Source organism: Chlorocebus sabaeus, chromosome 22, assembly GCF_047675955.1.
Source record: "Chlorocebus sabaeus isolate Y175 chromosome 22, mChlSab1.0.hap1, whole genome shotgun sequence".
Taxonomy (NCBI): Eukaryota; Metazoa; Chordata; class Mammalia; order Primates; family Cercopithecidae; genus Chlorocebus; species Chlorocebus sabaeus.
The window spans coordinates 47,795,139-47,815,822 of NC_132925.1; the positions used below are offsets into that span (position 1 = coordinate 47,795,139).

At 52.2% G+C, this 20,684-nt stretch overlaps 1 protein-coding gene across 3 annotated transcripts in view; it reads left to right on the plus strand.

The window, feature by feature from the left end:
- EEFSEC (eukaryotic elongation factor, selenocysteine-tRNA specific) overlaps nt 1–20,684 on the plus strand; it is a 254,499-nt gene that overhangs the window by 206,709 nt on the left and 27,106 nt on the right. The window lies entirely within an intron of this gene.

Genomic DNA, 20,684 nt, shown 5'->3' on the forward strand with positions numbered 1-20,684 from the left:
TGTTCCTACGAATGCGCCATGAGCCACTACCTTTTTTTAGAGACAGTCTCACTCTGTCTCTGGAATAGAATGCAGTGATGCAATCAAGGCTCACTAAAGCCTTGACCTCCCAGTCTCAAACCATCCTCCTGCTTCAGCCTCCTGAATAGCTGGGACTCAGTTGTGTGCCACTACCCCCAGCTCCCCACTATCCTTTATCCCCTATACAATTGTACCAGATACAACTAACCCAGTACAATTCTGTTGTATTTCATAATACAGTAAAAATTACGAAAATTTTCAAACATACAGCAAAGTTGAAGAATTTTACAGGGAACACCTTTACCCACTCCTGATTTTATATTGACATGTTACTGTCCTCTACATAACTCCAGGGCTCAAGGTTGATCCTGTGAGGATGGAAAGCCATGGGGAGGTTTGGATCAGGGGAGCAACCAAGGTTGGTTTATGGCATTTTGTGTCAAATCTCCTAGAGAGAAGGTAGTGCCGTGGCTCCCGCTGGAAAACAGAGACCTGAGCTGCCTCAGTGCTCACAGGTGGCATGATCACCCTTCCCTCTCCTGACAGCCTTGCCAGGGAACCCTTTCCTTCCAAAATCCTTCCACTCCCAAAGATAGCATCTGCCTTCTCATGAGCGAGGACAGTGGTCACAGAGGCTGTGCTTCTCCAGGGCAGTTTACTCCCTGTTTGCAGCCCCTAAGGCCTCTGTCAAGGTGGGGCTGGGGCAGGGGAGGCAGAGGTACCCAGCCATGGGAGGCCTCCAGCGGTGAAGCTCTAAAATTCTGTCCTGTCCTCCCCACTGCTCCACAGTGGCTGTGCGTCCTCACCTCGGCCAAACAGGAGTCTTTGTGCATCCCTTCAGTTTGGTTGTGGGTTGTCCTCAGAGACTGGAGCCCACAGGGCCCCTCTCTGGACTCCAGGGCGCATGCAGGGGGCATGAGCCAGACAGGCCAGCATCCAGACCGCAGTCCCCGAAGGCCTCGTGTCTGCCTCGGCTATTGTGAGCTTTCTGGGAGGGAGGGATCCCGGGATTCCTTCAGCTGGGTCAGGGGCCATACTACAGAGCACTCATCCTTCCCCTAAGCAGCTCTGAGGCCCTGCTGGACCAGGCGGAGGGAAGAGCTCATGGTCTTCTCCTTTGGGGACTGCTAGGATCATGCTGACCTCCCCTGAGCTCTCTTCCTGTAGCCCAAGGCAAAGTGAGCTGGGGTATTCCCAGGGCAGGCAAGAACCAAGAGGAGTCTTATTTGGGGTGCTGGTGTAGGGACACTGCCTCAGTCCACTATAGTTCACATTCCTTCGTCGGGTCAATGTTGACGTTTTAGTCTGCCTGCTTCCTGTTTGTGACTTTTAAGCTTTTTATTAAATATCACTGGTCAGATTCCTCCATCCCACCCACTACCTTCCATCCCTCCCACCCCCACTCCCTGCTGATTCCTCCCTTTTAACCTTTTTGAAGTGCCTTAATTGTGAAAGAATCTTCAGGAAGCCTGAGCCATCCAGTGCCAGGTGAAGGGAGAGAGAGTGCATTGCTAGCTGTAGCCTGGACATGCAGGGTGGGGAAGCCCGGGTTTTGGTGCCAGGCAAGGTAAGGCTCCCGGCCTACAGTTCGTGGAGAGGGCTGGGTTCAAATGCACCTCATGGGCCTCACTGCCGGCTCTACAGGGCATCCAGGCTGGGAAAGGCAGAATGAAGAGTCCCCTGAGTTTCCTCCCATCAGCCTCTCACCTTGGGTTGCAAGGTCAGATGCCAGCAAGGCCAAGCAGATGTTGAAGAGGCCAGGTGGCAAGTGATAGGGAGTGGTGGGGACTGTGGTGACCTGGAGAGCTGCTGTGTGGGTCCTGCCAACTCTTCACTACATGGGAATGTAGGCCTGGGGTCTTATTTTATCTAATTTTATTTTTATGTAATATCTCCTGATTAAAAACTACAACTGTCTGTACTAAGCAAAGCATGCCTTTGGCCTGGTTTGACCCCTAGCGACTCATAACTCCTGTTTGAATTTTAGAAAGGACACTTGGCCCTCAGGTTCACGAGGTGAAGCCGAACCATAATATGCAAACAGTATGTTTTAAGGAGCCACAGACTCTTGCCTCAGAGACAAGGGTCCTGACGCTAGGGCTGTTGACTCCCAGAATGTACTATGGGAAATCAGAGGGCTGGGGAACGGCCCCACCCTTCCTGATACCCAAGGAGCCTTCCCAGAGAGTCCTGGGGGATCTCAAGATTGGAAAGCCCCATATTTACGAAACATCTTCCTTCAAAGACCTTGCCATTTGCAGAATTGTACTTCCTGAGAGGATAGAAGGCCTGGCAGGCTGCCAGTAGGAGCCTACTGGGGAGTTGTGCTGGTGGAGAGAGAATAGTTGGAGGAAGGAGCTGGACATGGAGGAGGTTCCTGTCCATGTCATAGCATCACTTGTAAATCCCAAGGGTCGCAGGGTGGAGTGGGTCTTGTTATCTCCATCTCACAGGTGGGAGCCGGGTAGCGGAGAGCCTGAGGGCTTTGCCCACGATCGGTCTGTGTCACCCCGCCCCTCTCCATCAGCTCTGTTCATGCCCCTAGAGAGCAGTCATGTCTTCAAAGAGTTTGGAGCTGGGAGGCCCGTGTGGTGCTTGGAGAAGCACTGTGCCTGGGAGGCTGTGCTCCCAAAGCTCATCTTGGCAAGCCATCTGTCCCATTGCTGCCACCCTCCCCTCTGCCTCAGTGTGCCAGGCATCAGCACTCACTCACAGAGGCAGGCTGGATAGGGGGTGGGACAACAGCTTCCACAGCCCCTCCTGTTCCCACTTTGCAGGGAGAAAAGAACACCTCGATGACTCCCAACTAGAGAAGAATCATGTGAGAAGCTGAATAGACAGACTTGTTCCTAATGACAGCTCTGAGTCACTGGGCATTTACTCCAGGACAGAAAAGGGTACACATGTGCCCGTGATCTTATCTCCTGAAACAATGCTCTGTAAATCTAAAATCTCCCAGGGCTGTTGTTTTGTGTACCTGCCAAGATGTGGCAAGCTTTTTGAATGGCCCAAATTCATGATAGGTGGCCCCTCTCCCACAGGGTGCTCCTGAACCAGCTGATTTGGGACAGTTCATGTGTGTGTCTGCTTTAGCATTGGGGGCACGTGGAGCTTAAAGCCTTGTTACTGGAAAGCCCCAGGCCCCTATCACCACTCGCGTGCACGTGTGTCACTGATTCTCACCAGGTAACCACTGACCATGGAACAGAGCTGCAAGTGCTTACCTCATACTAGCCAGAGAGCCGTGATTGAGAACATAGCCCACTCAAGGCCACGGCCGTGGCCTCATCCTAGCAGTAGGTGCTGCCCATGTGCCAGGAGCTCAAAAGTGTGCTCACGTCTCAGGCACTTGGTCTTGTGAGTAGCTGGAATTCTCATTCAAACCCTAAAATAGAGATCTTACTTTCGGTGATCTTTAATAACCTTTTGATTATTACAAATCAGAAATTAATGTATTCCAGATGAGAAAAAGAAAAAATATTTGTAGAACTGTACTTACAGGTAAGACCCCAGAAGGAGCTTCTGTTTACTGATTATCAGGGGGAGCCAGCACTCAGGAGGAGGAGAAACAGTAAGCCCCCAAAATGTGGGCTGTGATGTCTACATGGCAGTCAGGCTGCCCATGGTACAGCTAAGGAGACTGGGGCTGGCAGGATGGGCAGTGCAGTTGTTGGTGTTCCCATTGCAACAAGCGCCGCGTTTCACTGCACAAGCAGACCATTTCAAACCGCTCTGCTGCGTGCCAGGGTGAGGATAGTCTATGCCCAGTGAGGTGTGGAGCCACAGAGGTGGGCACTCAGCGCAAGAAAGCCAGAACAAAGCAGACACTTGGGCAAAGGTAGCAAACATCCGCACTGAGATTTGAACCCAGAGCACCTCAACTACTCTGCTCAAGACTCCCCACACCATGCCTTATAGGCAAGGCTGGGGGTGAGGCGCGGAAGTGCAGCTCCCTTCCTCAGGGTGTGTGGGAGAAGGGAAGGGTTGGTCATTCAGCTCAGTGGGCCCTTGGACAGAGGGCCTGAAATGACTACTGTGTGGCCCCTGGGGAGAGGAAGTCAGGAAAGCCACTGCTGCTCACCTCTGAAGGGGGTCCTGAGGAGGGCTCCCGGGCCATCCTGCCTCCAGCGCTGCCCCTGTACCCACCCCCAGGGCTGCAGGGGCTATGACTCTGAATTATGCCCATCAGTGTGCCATGCAGAAGGGGATGGATTTACATGGGATAGGAAGTGTTGCTTGCATGAATGAATAAATGAAGGAGTTTGGTGGAATAGACTGGACTGGAATGAACAAATGAATGTACCCAGGCTCACTAGGGCCACTCAGCTCTGTTTTCTGCAGCCTCACAGTGGAGGCCAAACAGCCTGGTGCTTTATGTGCCACAGGGTTCCCCAGAACCTCAGCAATGAGGGCAGATACCAATCTCATCAGACTCCCTCAAAAGCTGCTGCCTAGGAACAGAGCTTGGGGGAGGGCTCGAGTTTCCTGGTCTTTAAAACAAGGGGGCCAGCCACAGTGGCTCACCTCTGTAATCTCAGCACTCTGGGAGGCCGAGGCAAGAGAATTGCTTGAAGCCAGGAGTTTAAGACCAGCCTGGGCAGCAAAGCGAGACCCCATCCCTACAAAAAAGTAAATAAATTAATCAATCCAGGGTTTGCCAGTCGATTTAGCTCGGCAAACCTAGTTGAGACTTAGGGCTCAGGCTGGGGATACTGAGATCCTTCTCAGAGTCCTGTCCCAAGGTGCTTTCCCTGTGGGACAGGCAGAGACATGAGCAGCCATTCGCAGTGAGCATGGCAAGTGGCCACTGGGACATGTGGCCGAGAATGGGGGAAAGTGGCCATCCTGAGGGGAGAGCTAGAGCAAGCTTCCTGGAAGAGTAGCCTTCTGAGCAGAAGGGCGAGCAGTGAGCAGAAGGCTGTATAGAGAGCTAGAATCAGATGTGTGATATTCGCTAGAACCCTGTGGCCAGTGTCGGTCCAGCCTCATGACCAGGGTCAGGAAAAGGCCAGGACAGTGGAAAGGCCATGGTATGGGGAGTCAGGAACCTGGCCCTGGTACCTGCACTGAGCTCCAGTTCCTTCACCTATACAGTGGGCATGTGAATTCTCAGGCTGCCCCTCCAGGGCCTCTTCCAGCCTCATTCATCTGCTGACTCTGCCAGTGCTCAAGCACCTCCTCTGTGGAGTGCACCTGACCCCCAGGCCCTGCAGCACTGTTGTGGGGGTGCACTGGCAGGAAGCAGGGGCTGGGAAGGCCAGGAGCACCTCCCAAACCCTGGCCCAGAGGTGCCATTTAGTCTAGCCCTCCACAGCCTGCATGGCAGCATGGCCCCATCCCACAGGTGAGCAAACGGCCTGTTTGCTCACAGCTACACTGTTAGTAAGTGAATGGGCCAAGAGTTCTCTGTCTGCCCCAGGGAGATCAAGCAGAGAGGTCAGCAGGAGTAAGTGGGCACAGCATACCTGCTGTTGAGGGCAGTGCCAGCCCTGCCCGCTGGCTCTGCTCTCTTAGCCCTGCAGCCCTCTCCCAGGACTCTGGGGTTCCAGCTGGTAGCCCGTGGCCCCTGTGCTGAATCAGGTGTCTCAGGGCTCAGCATGGTATCCCATCCCATCCTCCTCTGTCCCTTATCACAGTGTATTGAGCCCTCTGTGTACAGACCTGTCTAGGTACTGGAGGGGGTCAAAGGTAAAACAGCCTGAGTGGAGAGGGAGCTCCCTGAGTGATGGAGAGCTCTGGGCCAACATCCAGTGGGACAGCACTCCTGCGAACCACTCTGGTTTAGGAGAGGGGACGGGCCAGATGAGGCCAGGGTTGCAGGGGCCTCTGGGCCAGTTACCTGGAGGGTCTCCTGGGGCATCCCAGGCTCCCTTCTGATTGGGACCAACCACTTTCCACTCTACGCTTCAACTTCTTCAGTGCTAACCCAGAGCTAGTCATTCTGATTTCCAGGAAGGCTGAAAATGTAATCATAGAATCCCTGGAGAGGACTGCCTATCGTATCTGACTTATGGCAGGGGCTCCCTAAGTGGTGGCTAGAATTGTTCTGTGTGCACCCACCCCTCACCTGCCGGCCCTTCCTCTTGATGGGGTAGCTCACATATCCACTGAGGGCCCCACGTTATCCTCCCACCCATGCACTGTCCCCACCACAGAGCACTGGGGAACGATGCCTGTAGGAGCGCAAGTGCTGCATTCACGCCAGGCTGCTTCACGGGAGATTAACCAGCCACCTTTCAAGCAGGGATTGGCTGTGCCACCAGGACCCCTCCAATTTATTGACCCTGGAAAGCACTTTACATTTGGTCAAAAACAAGAATTATACCTTTCCCTCCTGATTGAAAACAGAAGCCAAATTGTAGAGGCATCCCCCAGATGCCCCGCTTTGCCTGAGCTGGTGGATGGCCAACGTCTCTCCCGGGACCAGTACAAAGCAGAGCAGCAAGTGCTTCAGCTCAGCCCAGAAGCTGACGCACCTCTCTGCTGACCAGGCAACAGATCATCAGGGGCTCTCAGACCCAGGTTCACGAGGTGGCAGATTTGTCAGGGCCTAAGTCCCAGAAGCTCTATTTGCTAGAAATATGGGTCATTTAGTATGGACTGGGCCGGGCCTGCAGGAGTTGGGGACACACCCCTTCAGTGGTTTTGGGGGATCAGTGTGTTGATGAGGTCCCAGAAGTAACTCTAGGAATAGAAACTCTGGTTCTAAGAAATGGCCAGGGACATTGGTCCATATGGGCTGGCAACCAGAAGGAATGGAATTGGCCTGGGTGACTTGTAGCATGAGGGCCTGTAGCCATCCCGGGGGTAGCAGGCAGGGCCTGAAGCTGAGACAATGTCAGCAGTACAACCAGCTACTGCCCCTAAGCCCATGCCCTGTGCCAGGCAGCACGCCCTTGTGTAGTCTGACTACTCAATCCTGCCAGCAGCCCAGGGAAGCCAGGCTGTCATCACCCCAGTTCTGCAGAGAAGGAAATCAGACCAACCCCAGTGCCCTGGCAGCCAGCCTGAGGGCACAGAGGAGGAGGAGGAGCTGGGGTCCTGATTTTCAAGGTCAGAGACAGGAGGGCTCTGGCCTCACACAGTCACCTTGACTTTAGCTAACTCTTCTTTACCAAGCACCAACTCTTGTGTGTGGCAAGTGTTTTCCTGGTATCAGACGTAGTGTTAGGTTCTGGGCACATGGCTCAAACAAGACACAGTCCCTGCACCCTGGGAATTCACAGCTGATCACTCCTCTGTTCAACAGTGTGCTTTTGAGCCCCTGTTATGTGTCATCCTTGTGTTGGGTTCTAGAAAGACCACAGTGAGCCACAGCCCACATGACCCCTGTGCTCATGGGGCTGTTGGGTTGGTGTACTAGTCAACTTGGGCTGTCGTAACAGAATACCACAGACGGGGTGGCTTAAACAATAGGCATTCATTTCCTGTCAGTTCTGGAGCCTGGAAGTCCAAGATCAAGGTGTCTACAGGGTGAGTTTCTCCTGCAGCTTCTCTCTTGGTTTGCAGGTGGCTGCCTTCTCCCTATGTCCTCACATGGCTGTCCCTCTGTGCGTGTCTGTGTCCTAATCTGTATTTTGGAGGACATCAGTCAGATTGGTTTAGAACCCAACCTAAAGATCTCATTTCATCTTAATTACACCTTTAAAAGCCCTGCCTCCAGATACAGTCTCATTCTAAGGTCTGGGGGTTAGGATTCCAGTGTATGAATTTGAAGGGACACAGTTCAGCCTGTAACAGTTAGGACACTGGCACTGGCAGACTCTCCTGAGCATTTGTGTATTGGCAGCCACATGCATGCTGTGCACAGAAGGTGCACAATGTCATGAGATCTTACAGTAGGACCCCAACCAAGTCTGGGCTTGGGAAGGCTTCCCTCGGAAGTGGCATTGCACTGGAGTCTGAGAATGAGTTGGAGTCTCAGTGCCCCTGGAGGTGACGGTGCCACAGCGGTGCTGCTCAGGCTATTCCTGCTGGCCCTGAGTATCACCTCCACATTGAACCAGCCACCTGCTGTGTGGACTCCTGTGCCTATAAGCAAGAGCCACATCCTGTTTCCACAAGGCCTACCTCAGGGATGCCATGAGACTGCAACATTACTGCACCTGTCCTTAGGCTGCCAATTATGGACTTATGCCCCCTTCCCACCTTACAGGGAGGGAGACAGCCTTGAAACCAGACCCAGAGATGAGTGAAGCACCACAGTTGGTGCTGTGGCCCCATTGCCTGCCTGGCCATATCACTAGCTCCATCAGGCCTCTAAAGAAACCAGCTCTACAATAAAACTCCCTTTTCCTGTCACCCATTTCATCTGGAATGCCAAGCAGCTCTGCACTGGTGACACGTGCTGACTCCAGCTCAGGCTAGGGCTCTGCTGAAAAGCTGCCTCCGGCAATCACTTGCCTAATGATTCTTCCTCCCACCACCCACTGGGAGAGCTGTGCCTCAGGACCTCCACGGAGCCAGCCACATAGCCTGATGCCCTTGGGCTGGGCCAGGATGGTGCTGCCACAGCCTAGATCCTGGGTATAGCCCCTTGCACAAGATCAGCTGGAGCATGTCCTGTCTCCAGCTACAGTTGGTCACAGCAAATGGCGGTTGCATTTGGCACAGAAGTACAGTCCACAGGCCAGGTGCGGTGCCTCACATCTGTAATCCCCGCACTTGGGGAGGCTGAGGCAAGCGGATCACCTAAGGTCAGGAGTTGGAGACCAGACTGGCAAAACCCCATCTCTAATAAAAATTTAAAAATTAGCTGGGCATGGTGGTTACATTGCCTGTAGTCCCAGCTACTTGGGAGACTGAGGCAGGAGAATCGCTTGAACCCAGGAGATGGAGGTTGCAGTGAGCAGATTGCGCCACTGCACTCCAGCCTGGGTGACAGAGCGAGACTCCATCTCCAAAAAAACAAAAAAACAGAACAAAAAAAAAGAAGTACAGTCCACAACACAAACAAGAAATGAAGTTTTCTGTGTTGTTTTAAGAAAGAGGAGTTTTAAAAAACAATAAAACAACGACAGCTGCGCATGTTAAAATCACTCCCTGGATGTGGTAGCTCAGCCGAGAGCCTTGCTGGTCAGGGCCACTTTCCCGGAAGCTTTCTCACTGTTGCTGATCCTTCCGAAGGGCCTTTGGAGCCCTTGGTTTTCATCTGATAAAATGGGGGGTAACAATCCTGTCTTGAAGGACTGTGAGGAGTAAACCGGTGTGCAAGGATGTCCAGCATGTTGCAGGCTCTGGGAGTGGGCTGCCAGCCCTTTCCCTCATCTCCCCGCACCATGTGAGCCTGACACATGCTGGAGTCCAGGCCTGAAAACCCAAGGGGCTGGGCCTGCTCAGCTCCACACCTGTGTTGCTGGGCTATAGCCACGGTGGCATTAGCACTTCTAGTTTTTCAAGAAAGCCTGGATATCTGTATTTTTACATGAAATCTTCCCATTCTCAGTTGGGCCACAGTGTGTGGTCTCTGTGTTGGCACCAGGTCCTCTTCCTCCTGCTGCAGCCTTCAAGGCCATTACCCTGTTTCTCCCAAAGGTACTGTGAGGCTCAGAGGAGCTAGATGACTGGCCCACCAGACCCTGGAGTCCCCGATAGAAGTGGACATCACTCATGGTTCCTCTTAACTGGGAAGCTTCTGGAAACTCAGCATAGAGCAAAAGTGAAAACACATCCTGGTGCCAAAGGGACGGGACACGATGAGCCCTGAGGTTGTGGGTATTGTTATGTTCCCATAAATAACAGGCCCTCAGACAATGGGCTGTGAGGCTGTGTGTACCTCTGGGGTTTAAAATGAAGCTGGTTTTCTTATTTAAAATGTATTCTCTCCAACCACCCAGCTGTAACTAGAGGCTCTGTTTGGAGCAGATTCTGGGACAACCCCAATAACCTGTCCTTGGGATTTCATTAGCACCACCAGCCAACTGCCTGGAAAGTAGCCCCTGCTAGGACCAAATTAACTTTTAGTGAGAGACATTGGCAGGGCTGGTATTTTGCACACTTGGCATTTTCGGCCCACACTGGGATGTGGGGAGCAGGGTACCTTCAAAGAACAAGAGCTTCAGAGGCAGCGAGACCTGTGTTGGAATCCTGGCTAGAGTGCTACCCTTTCTGAATCCCAGTTTCCTCATCGGTAAGATGGGTTATTTTGAGGACTTTCCCTCCCAACTTTTTAAATAACTTCAAACATACAGAAGAATGGAAAGCTTATTGAGCAGTGTTGCTCCCTTGGCTTCAACAATTGTTCCGTGTTGTCTTGTCTGCTTTGTGTGTGTGCGCCGAGCTGGCTGAGGGTTCCTCCTGGTGCTGCTGCTGTGCCTGCACCCTCAGCACATGTCCCCGAGGAACAAGGACATTCTCCTGCAGAACCACAACACAGTTACCACTGGAGAAATGTGACATTGATGCCACATTGTCTAGGATACAGTCCATTTTCAGATTCCCCAACTGTCCCAATAGTGTCTTAGGAAGTTTTCCGTGATTGGGGAGTCAGTGAAAGGTGGCACCTGCGCTCAGTGCTGTCACCAATAGTTTTACGACACTGATGTTTTTGAAGAGGCCAAGTCAGTTGTTTCCCAGTGCACTCTTTGGGTCTGTCTGATATTTCTTCATGACTGGGTTCAGACTGTGCATTTTTGGAAGGAATTCTACAGAGGTGATTTCGGGGCCTTAGTGTGTCCCATCTGGATGTCTGCCCTTCATAGGCAATGCTAGGTTTGACCACTGGTGAATGGTGGTTGTTAGGAGGTTCAATGAGGTGATGAAAGCAGAGCCCAGGCCCAGAGATAGCTGTGTGGAGGGAGTACAGCGGCCCACACTCACCACCCGTATCATAGCTCAGCAGCTGTGCCCCAGGCAGGATGCCTCTGTGGCCTGGGAGGAGGGGCACCAGCAGGTCCCTTGGGAAGTTATGGTAAAGGCCCTGGTCTGACAGCCGTGAGGCAGAGTTGACTCTCTGGAGCCGGATCTAGGGATATCCTACCCTTCTCCCATATCCCCACGGAGCTAAACCAGGGCCTGTGGAGGGAGGAGAGGAGCTGCTACTTCCCCCAAAGCCTTCTCTTTCTCCCCCTCCCTGACTGCCCACCCTCTCTCCCCAGCCCAGCTCTGTTTCAGCCATTGCCCTCTCCCTGTGACCAGCATCAGACCTGAGCACAGAGGACTGGCTCTAGGCCCATCCCAGGGGGCACCGTTTGGGTGGAGTTGATTACAGAAAGGAGCAAGCACTATAGTAGGGGCCCTGCAGGGCTTTGGGGAAAGAGGATGGAGTGACTCCTCCCTTCCAGAGTGAAGGTGGGAAGTTTCACTGATGCAGTGAGGCTTGAGCATGTCTTGAAGGTGAGGAGGTTTCCCCAGGGAGAAAAGGGAGGAAAGGTATTCAGGACAGAAGGAACAGAGTGTGCAAGGGCACAGAGGATGGAAAGAGTGGCATATTCTGGGAATATGGAATAGAAACTAATATTCATTGCTTGTTATAATGAGTAGGACATTGTTCTAAGTGTTGTACATGTTATTAACTCATTTGATGTATTTAAAATGATGGTTTTGGAGCAGTTTTTTTTAAAAGCAATGGAAATCTTTGTTTTCTCACCCAAAGTCTTACATGGAATCCAGCTGAGGCCCGGGGGAGCCTCCTTGCTGTTCACCTCAATTCCAGCCCTGAGGCTCATCCTCAGATGGGTGTGGAGGAGGGGAGGAGCAGCTTACTCCTGAAAGGCCTTGGCCTCCACGTTTGTATCTGACCCTTGTCTAGACAGGTTCCCATCAACACTGCTGACACTAGGGCTGGACCGTCCTCTACTGTGGGGCTGCCCTGTGCCCTACAGGGTGTTTGTGGGTATCCCTGGCTTCTTCTCACTAGGTACAGCCTCGCCGAAGTTGCAGCAATGAAAAACTTCTCTAGATGTTCCCAGATGTCCCCTGGGGACCAAAATATCCCCCAGTTGTGAACCACTGGTCTAAGCAAGTGGCAGGAGGAATTGGTAGTTGGTGTGCAGGGAGGAACACAGTCAGAAAGCTCTGTCTGGCAGCTGGTTGGAGAGGGCAAGCCGAGGCCTGAGGCTGGGCAGTGGGTGCATGGGGAGGAGGGCAGAGGGGCAGGATGCACCCCAGAGCCTGTTGGGGTGCAGAATGAGGAGGGTGATGTCCAGAATAGATTCCACCACCTCAGGCCTCGTGGGCAGCCTCTGGCCAACAAGGAGGGCCTAGGCATGCCCCCAGAGTCCCAGCCCCATGGTAGGGGCCCTACAGGGCCATGGGGAAAGAGAAGACAGAGTGGCCCTGCCGGGGTCAGGGCCTGGGGGCAGTACCTCATCCATCCTGAGGCCTCTGTGTGCTTGGTGGTGGGGGGCCTGAGCTCTGGGCCCAGCAGCCTTAAGAGGAAGGTGGCTCTGTCCAGCCACCTGGTATGGACCAGAAGTGCAGGATCTTTACTGGTCCTTACACAGTGAATGCAACTTTTCTTTGGGAATTATTTCTCTTTGCTTAGGAATCTCTAAAACTTTCCAGATTTGCCAGTTTGTAGTTTTAGGGAAAATTTGTATTTTTTCCATATGCTGTTATCCTACCTAAAGTCAGCAGAGTAAACTGATAAAACAACTAACATTTTAGGCAGTGGAAAGTGGAACTTGTGATTGGCTAAGTACTGTCTCTCCAGAAAGTCTTGACTTAGCAAACCACCATCAATCTTAGATACCTGAGAGAAAGTTCCAGAAATCAGAGGCCAGCCCATGTTCTATCATGGATAATATTGGCTCGGGCAACTCTGTGGATCTTGTGTCTGATACTCCATGCCCTGGACTGCCATGGCAGCTGGTCAAGGGGCCTAAAACCCTGAAGCCTTCAAAGACATGTGCCAGCAGCAGGAAACTCCCTGCCCCAAATTCCCCCATGATTTGGATTCACCACAACACTTACCATGTGTTCAGAGAGCCTTGGTCATCACAGTCATTAGGAAGGGGAGGAAAACCCCTTCCTGGCTAGGCGCTAGGGGTACAGAGGGCCTGGGGCAGGACAGGGTACTCCAGCATGTTCTGCCACTACTACCACTGTTGCTGCCGGTGTTCATTTAGCTCCTGCTATGTGCCAGACTACCTGACATGCTTTGCTGAAATCCACTACAGTGTAGAAATCCACTGTTTTTTTCCTTCAGCACCCTCTGAGGTGGGCACTGTTAGTAGGTCGTCACTCACCCAAGGTCTGACAGTCAGACCACACTGCCTTTGGTGACCACAGCGCAGCAGCCCTCCCTGGGACAAACAGGTTAAGGTGAAGGGTGCAGGGCCCCTGACTGTACGTAAACAAGGTATTCACGGCAGTGCTTAGAGCTGTGCCTAGCAAGGGTCGGTGCTCACCAGCCTCTGCTGCTGTAGATGTCACCTCCATGAAACCTCTGAGTTGTTCCTGGCTTCCTTCCTGTCTGAGGAGGAGGCGGGGGAGTAATAATAACAATAACACCTGTAATTGTACCTATAGGAACCATGTACAGAGCAGTCCCAAGGCTGAGTGTTTCCTGAACAGCATCTCACTGATCTCCCCTGTACAAATGTCAAGATGAGGCCCTGAGAAGCAAAATGACTTGCATGAGGTCGCACAGCTGAGAAAGGGAGGAGGAGCCAGGATTTTACCCCATTTTGTCTGACTGCAGAGCCCCAGCACTTTACGCTGAAAGAGAACTGGGAGCCAGTGGAGTGTGGAGTTCTGTGCGATGTGGAGCCAGGCAGGCAGGGATGAGTGAGAGAACCTGGCACCCACTGTGTGGATGTTGGGCCCAACTTGCTCTTGCCTGCCTCCTCCAGCTGGGCTCTCTCACCTGGCCACAGAGCCAGCTGAGTTTAGAATGGCACTTGATGAGCTACAGGTAACCATTGGATTGCTCAGGCACCCAGGGCCACTCCTGGAACCTGTCTCCAGGGAGCCTCTATGGCCCGCACAGGACCTAGCCCTGGGCCAGAGTGTTTCACTGCTGCCGGGTAGTTAGCCGGGGACCTACAGCAGCAGCGAGCCTCTGGTTGGTGAGCAACCTCTAACTGGGGCTCCTGTGACTTGGTGTTTATTTAGTGCCTGAGCAATCCAATCGATCAGGCATAGGCTAAGGTCTGGTAGTGAGGATTTGTATCTGTCTGGGGATTGGTAAAGGCACTGCCTCTTCACGTGCCATCTTCCAGCACCTGTCTGTCTGGTGAGCACTTCACTTCTTGTGGCTGTTGCTTACTAGCCCCTTACCTCCTGCCCACCCTCGCCATGGGCACAAATCCACACCAGGCACTACGCTCAGAAACTGCCGTGACAGTGCCCTCTTAGTATGGCATTTGGCACGCTTCACAGTCGGCCAGCCTTCTCTGCCTTCGCTCCCTCTGTCCCTCTGCACCACAGGCCACCCTCCAGCCCTGTAGCAGCCCACAGTAGCTTTCCTTCATTCTGCCGCTTGTGCTGGGTACTCTGACCTCAGCTCAGATGCCACCTCCAGGAAGTCTCCCTGCCCTTCTCAAACAGAGCAGGTCCTCAACGTTCTCTTCCTCTGCGCACCTCTTCCAGTGCCACATCGGCCTCTCCACTCCCTGCACAGAGAACTCTGAATCCCAGGTGGGTCCACGCTCATTCCATGACTGGGCTGGGAGGTGCTCCAGGGGAAGGTCTTTGCTGTGTTCGTCTGTGGCCTGCACATGCTCACTGCTCACTGTTGGATGAGTGAGTGAGTGGGCAAACTCCTGTGATCTCCACCATACACCCTTTATAGAAACACCACCCTTTATTTAAGCTGGGTGGGACTGAGAAATGGGGTAGTTGAAGCCTCAGTTGCAGGTGGCAGAACCTTACCTCAATTGACCCGTGTGCCTGAAGTTCAGAGGTGGGTGCTTGATCCCAGGACTCAGCCCTGCCCTCCTCCAGGCAGCTGTCCCAGGCAGGCTTCTCCATAGGTGTTCTTCCAGCTAATGGTCCAGTGGAGTAGGGTGCCTCTTTCCCAGTAACCCCACCAAAGTCCTAGAGCCCCACATCATCCCCAAACCAGCATGGGAGCCTGGGGCATGCACAGTTCTCTGGCCAGCCTGGGTCATATGCTCCTCTTGGCACCAAGGATGCACCCTTTTGCAACCTTGCATCCCCAAGGAAAACCAGGGGCTGTTACTAGAAGTACGTGGAAACAGCAGGTGTTGGCTGCAAGCAGGAATGCCCAGGCACTGTGTTCGGGCTTTCCTCACCACTGACATGGCCTTACCATCATCATCACCCTAACCTGCTCAGCCACAGCCCTCCCCAGGGCCCCGCAGCATCCTGGACCAGCTTCATTCCCTGAGCACTCTGGACTGCTGGGGCTTCTTCCCCAGAGGTGAGCTTCTCTAGGTTGAGGGCTGGACTGAGTCTCCCATTGTCTCCAGGGACCCACCCAACGGCTCTCAGGCCCCAGGAAAACTGTTTTCTCAGGTATGTTCATGGTGGGATTTGAAGGACCCCTGTCCCTTTAGCCATTGAAAACTATTCCTCTCCCCAGTAGCAGTGACCATCCCAGTTGCAAATACGTCACTCATCCTCATCAGCCTTGGCACACTGACTTGTGTGGTGGAAAGATGATCCTTCTGGCCAAGCATTGAGCATATCAGTATTCACCAGTGCCTAACTGGGACTCAGAAGTCTCAGCAGAGTCAGCAGTATGTCATGATCCTTGTGAAAGCGGAAAGATTTAATGTCAGAACCTAGGGCAGGAATAGGTTATTGTTCTGCACCCAAGGGTTTGGGGAACCCTCACCCTGTGGGCTAATTTCCCTCTGTCACCTGGGGGAAGAAGGCCTCTGGCCTCAGAAGGTCCCATGGCTTCTTTGTGCCCAGCAGCGGCACAATCTCCCACTCAGGGGTCAGGGCCTGGCCCCAGACGTTTATTTCCATCCAAACTTGTTTGAAAAAACCTCACAAACTGTTTTTTTAATAACCTAAACGTATAATAGTAATACTCATTCAAGGAGATTTGCATATTAAAGAAAAATAAAACGAGGTCTCCCATAGTCCCTTTATTAATATTTTGACTTAGTTTCTTCTGTCTTTTCTCTGCAAAGCCATCTTTTTATGTAATTGAGATTATATGGTGTATACAATTTTGTGTCTGATTCTTTTCAATCAATATTTATTACACAAACTGATTTTTTTTTCTTTTACTGTTTTACTCTGTGGTCTTCAAGGGAAATTGAACCATGTAGTGATTAAGAGCCTGGGCTCTGGGCTCGGAAAGAGCTTGATCTAAATCCCAGCACTGTTACTTACCGGGTCTACAACCTAGAAAACCAACCAGACCTTGCTGAGCCTTAGTTTCCTCACCTGTAAAATGGATACTGGAGGTGCCCTAGGTGGGGATGCTCCAAGGTCAAAATGTCCAGTAAAATGTAAAACCACACGCAACACTCAGCACATGCTCAGCACATAGCGAGACCTGTGTTCAGTCATATGGTCATTGTTTTCAATGCAGCGTAACAGTAACCAACCTTGCCAAGGCCTTATTGGGCTACTTAAGCATCTGTGGATGTTCCATCTCTTGTAAATAACATTGGTGTGAACGTCTCTGTCTATAAATCTCTGTTTTAATATGTAGGGTATTTTCTTAAGATGGAGTCTCAGAAGCTGAAGTGTTCTAATTTTTAAAATGAAAACATCACATTTAAAAAGTTATTGAGAGTTCCTGGCAAAGTGATTCCCAAAAGTACAGCGCCATTTTATACTTCCGTCAGCAGTGAGTGAAGGTATCTATTCTCTACCCCTCACCAGCATAGGCTCCCCTGTGTTATTTATCTTTGCTAATTTCCTACATGGCAAATGACATCTCAGTGTCTTTAATTTGCATTTCTTTGATAACTGGTAAAGTCAATCATTTTGCCATATCCAAGTTGCTTTAAAGAGATTCAGAAGAAGAAGGTAAGTGGAGAAAAGGGTGCAGTTCACAGCCTGGCATCTTTATGACTGTCTGCCAAAATTTCCCACTTCAGGCTCCTACACTGGGGACTAGAGTACCTCTTGGATTCTGACCTGCAGATCTCCATAGTGTATACTTGTCACCCCAACCCTGTGCAATCCAGAGACATCTCTACCAAGATGGCTTTCGTCCTCCACAGCACCTGCATCTCTCATCCAGATGCCCTGTGTGCCTGGCCCTATGCTGAGTCACGAACCCAGAGCCTAGACCCAGGGCCTGTCATGCGTGGGCACTCCAACAGTCCTCCTCCATCTGAGGCCCTGCAGGAGGGAGCCACCACCCAGAAGAGTAGGGGAGGTTTCTCAGAGCCTTAAAAGAAGAGTCAGTCTTTGTTCGATCCAAGGGCAACCTGTGACCTCCTGCCTGGGACAGGAATCATGTTGGATCTGTGCGCCACTACATCCCCAGGGCCTATCACCCCAACCAAGGAGGGAGATGAGCCCACCTCCAGGCAGCAGGGAGCCACTGAGAGTGTTTGACCTGAGGAAACTAGGATGGAGGGGTGTTTGTGGACAGTGGTGGTACTAGTGGTCTGGGGGCCTGGTGAGCTGCTCGTAGGAACCCCTGAGAATTCATGACAAGTGTGGGAAAGCTGGCACAGGACTCAGGCAGCCCTCTCTCCTGTGCCTGACACCCCCAGGCTGGCTGCTGGCCCCAGCTGCAGGCCATCCTGACTCTGACAGCTGACTTCTCCAAGTTGCTGGCTGTTCCCAGACAGCTCATCCCACTCCCGCCCCACAGGGAGGCCTGAAGCCAACTTTGTCAGGGCAGCGTGGATGTACTTGTGACCCCTGAGATGAGGGCAAACTCTCCACAGGCAATCCTGGGCATTCCACTGGGTTCTGTCCCACGTGGCTGGCTGGTCAGCCAGGGAGACTCTGGAAAACAGCTTGGTTGGGAGAAAAGAGTTGAAGAGAGGTGAGGGGTGAAAGTTGAGGTTTCAGAAAATCCCTATAAAAATGAAAACAAACCATCCATCTTTCTCCTGGGCGTCTTAGCCCGCCACTGCCCTTTGTGGATCTTGCCCCAATGTCTGTAGGGATGGCAGCTCTGAAACCTAATCCAGCAGCCAGCTAGCTGCTGCCAACCCCCACACAGCGCAGGAACGCCCTGACAGGGCCAGCCTCTCCTGGAAGCCGTCCTGACAGAGGAGCACCTTTACCAAGCTCAGAGAGCACTTTGGGGTGTCCTTTTTTCCCCAGACGAATAGCCAGCCTCCTCCTCCTTTGGCCATTGAAGTATTTCAAAGCAATTGTAAAAATTATATGAACCCCATCGAAGAACTGTTACAACAGTGTTTATACCCAGCGTTTGAAACAAAGACAATGATATTATAAATAATTGTAGATGATAAAGATAGGCAAGAAAAAATAACATAATTAAAAGAATTTTACAAGACGGACCGTTCACAAAGATGGATGGAGTAACACAATACGTTAAAAATATCTGCGATTAACATAAACACAGCCTAATGGACAGAAACCATCTGCTGGCTGGCCTCTCCCTGGGTATGGTCCCATGTCACACAGGGCAGTGCCAGGGCCTTCACTGTGGCTGTCATGTCTCTGGGGCCCCTAGAAATAGGCTGTTTAGGGGTATCTTTCCTTGCAGCAATCGGAGGCCCTGTGATCTGGGAATGATTGAGAAGGAAGTACAGAAACAAAAGGGAAACTGAGGACTTTCCAAGGAGTGTCTTCATGGGGTCACAGAGCTTTTCCGGGAGCCCCTCCCTCACCCCAGATGAGGTCAGGTCCTGTCAGCTGTCCCCACACACCAACTGCTTTTCCATCACAGAGGTGGATGAATGCCCAGGGACTCCCGTAAATGAACCGTGTGGCCAGCCTCTCTGGGCCCACACTGCAGGCCCTGCTCCACCTCGTGTTGGCACATAGTAGGGGCTCGGTCCCTGTGTGTTGGGTGACTGACCTATGGCTTCTGAGGCCGGCATGTAAGGTATAGGGAGCAAGTTGTGATTATTGGTCTCGTGTCGTTAGTGGGTGTCTACAGCAGGGCCTGACCACGGAGCCCCAGCTGGACTCTAGGTAGTTTGGGTACAAGGTGCTTGGTGCCAGTTCTCGTGATGACTGCCTGAGGTGGGTGCCCTGATCCCCACTGGACAAGAGTCGAGGCCCCAAGAGCCTCATGCTTAGACTGAGACTGCCCAGGAGCACACCTGGGGCTTTTATATCTTACCTCCCCTGTTCTCCCATCCCCTTTTCATCACTATTTGATTTTCTAAAAAAATAAAATTTGTTTTGAACTGTGAAAAACTTTCACCATGCAGAGTACAGTAGACAGCCCTGTAACCAGCAAGATCAAACAGATGTGAACTTTTTGGCACATCCTTCTATCTCTCTTCATCTCTCTTCACACCCTTCCCCTATCTTGTTTGGGGGATGTGAAATGTACAGCTCAAGCCCTCCACCCTGCTGTCCTCGGCTGGTGGACTCACACACATGCGCAGCTTTCACACTTTCCTTACACAGGGTGGCCTCCCGAGAAGCCTGGAGGGTTCGTGCGTGCTTTACGTTTTACACAGTTGGTTTCACACTGACCCAGGTGTTATTAGAACACTGCTGTTTTCTTTGTGGAACTTGCCGTTCTAGTCAGCGGTTCTGGTTGACTCCGTTTGACTGCTATATGTTATCCCATAGTCCAAATCAACCAATGTGTACACCTGTGACCTGTCGGGTGGGTTGTGTCCACGTCTCCACAGTGCAGAGAAGAATAAGAGGGTTTCTCTAGGCAAGTAGGGTCGCCTGGTGCTGGGACACGTGCACCTGTGGGCCGAGGGGCCCTGCCAGGCCGTGGTACCGGCCCCTCCACCACCAGCACTGTGTTACCTGACTCGCCTTTCCCGCTGGGTGATGGATGCAGCCATCTGATTATCAGAGCCACTTTCTCCCCAGAAGCTCATGCTCAGCCTGGTTTCTTGGAGGCCTAGGATCAACCCAAAATATCAGGCCTTGACAGGGAATCTTCAGGCCTCCCCTGAGCAGAGTGGAACTGGGATTTCTGATTGGCTTTTGCTGTGGGGCGAAGGGAAACCTGGGCATTTAGTTGGAAAGCCAGACCCCTGGCTTGCTCCATGTGATTTCCTGCTGCAGACCACCTCCTGTCCATGACTTGGAGTCAGACACCCTTGGGTTTGAATGGACCATGGGTTAAGTGCCCCCGGGTAGTTTGTTGACAGCTCTGCAGCCTGTGAAGAGGAAATGGGAAGCAGGTGGAGATGAATGGGTTGGGTAGCTGGTGTGTAGTTGGCCCTCTCCCTGAGTCATCTTTATTGTTGTTGAAAAGGGATGATTGCCGATTGCTAGAAATAAATGATCAGGTCAAAGATTTGGAAACTGACTTTGGGGACTGGGCCTTGCCGATTGCTAGAAATAAATGATCAGGTCAAAGATTTGGAAACTGACTTTGGGGACTGGGCCTTGCCCCATGAGTGGGATGATGTCTCATGAGGCAAGAACAGGCTTTGGGTCAAGGCTAGGATGAGTTCCATTCGGCCTGAACAGTGCCAGAGCGGCCATCTGCAGCACCAGGCTCTGGAGCCCCAGGTCTGTGCATTCATGTGTCGATCGCCTGTGCGTGCCAACCCTCAGCTCAGGCTAGGACTCAGTGGCAAGAGAGACAGCTTTGGGCCTGCTTCCTGGAGCTTCCACAGAAGGGGTAGTTGGTCAGGCTCAGGAGCATGAGCTTCCGTGCA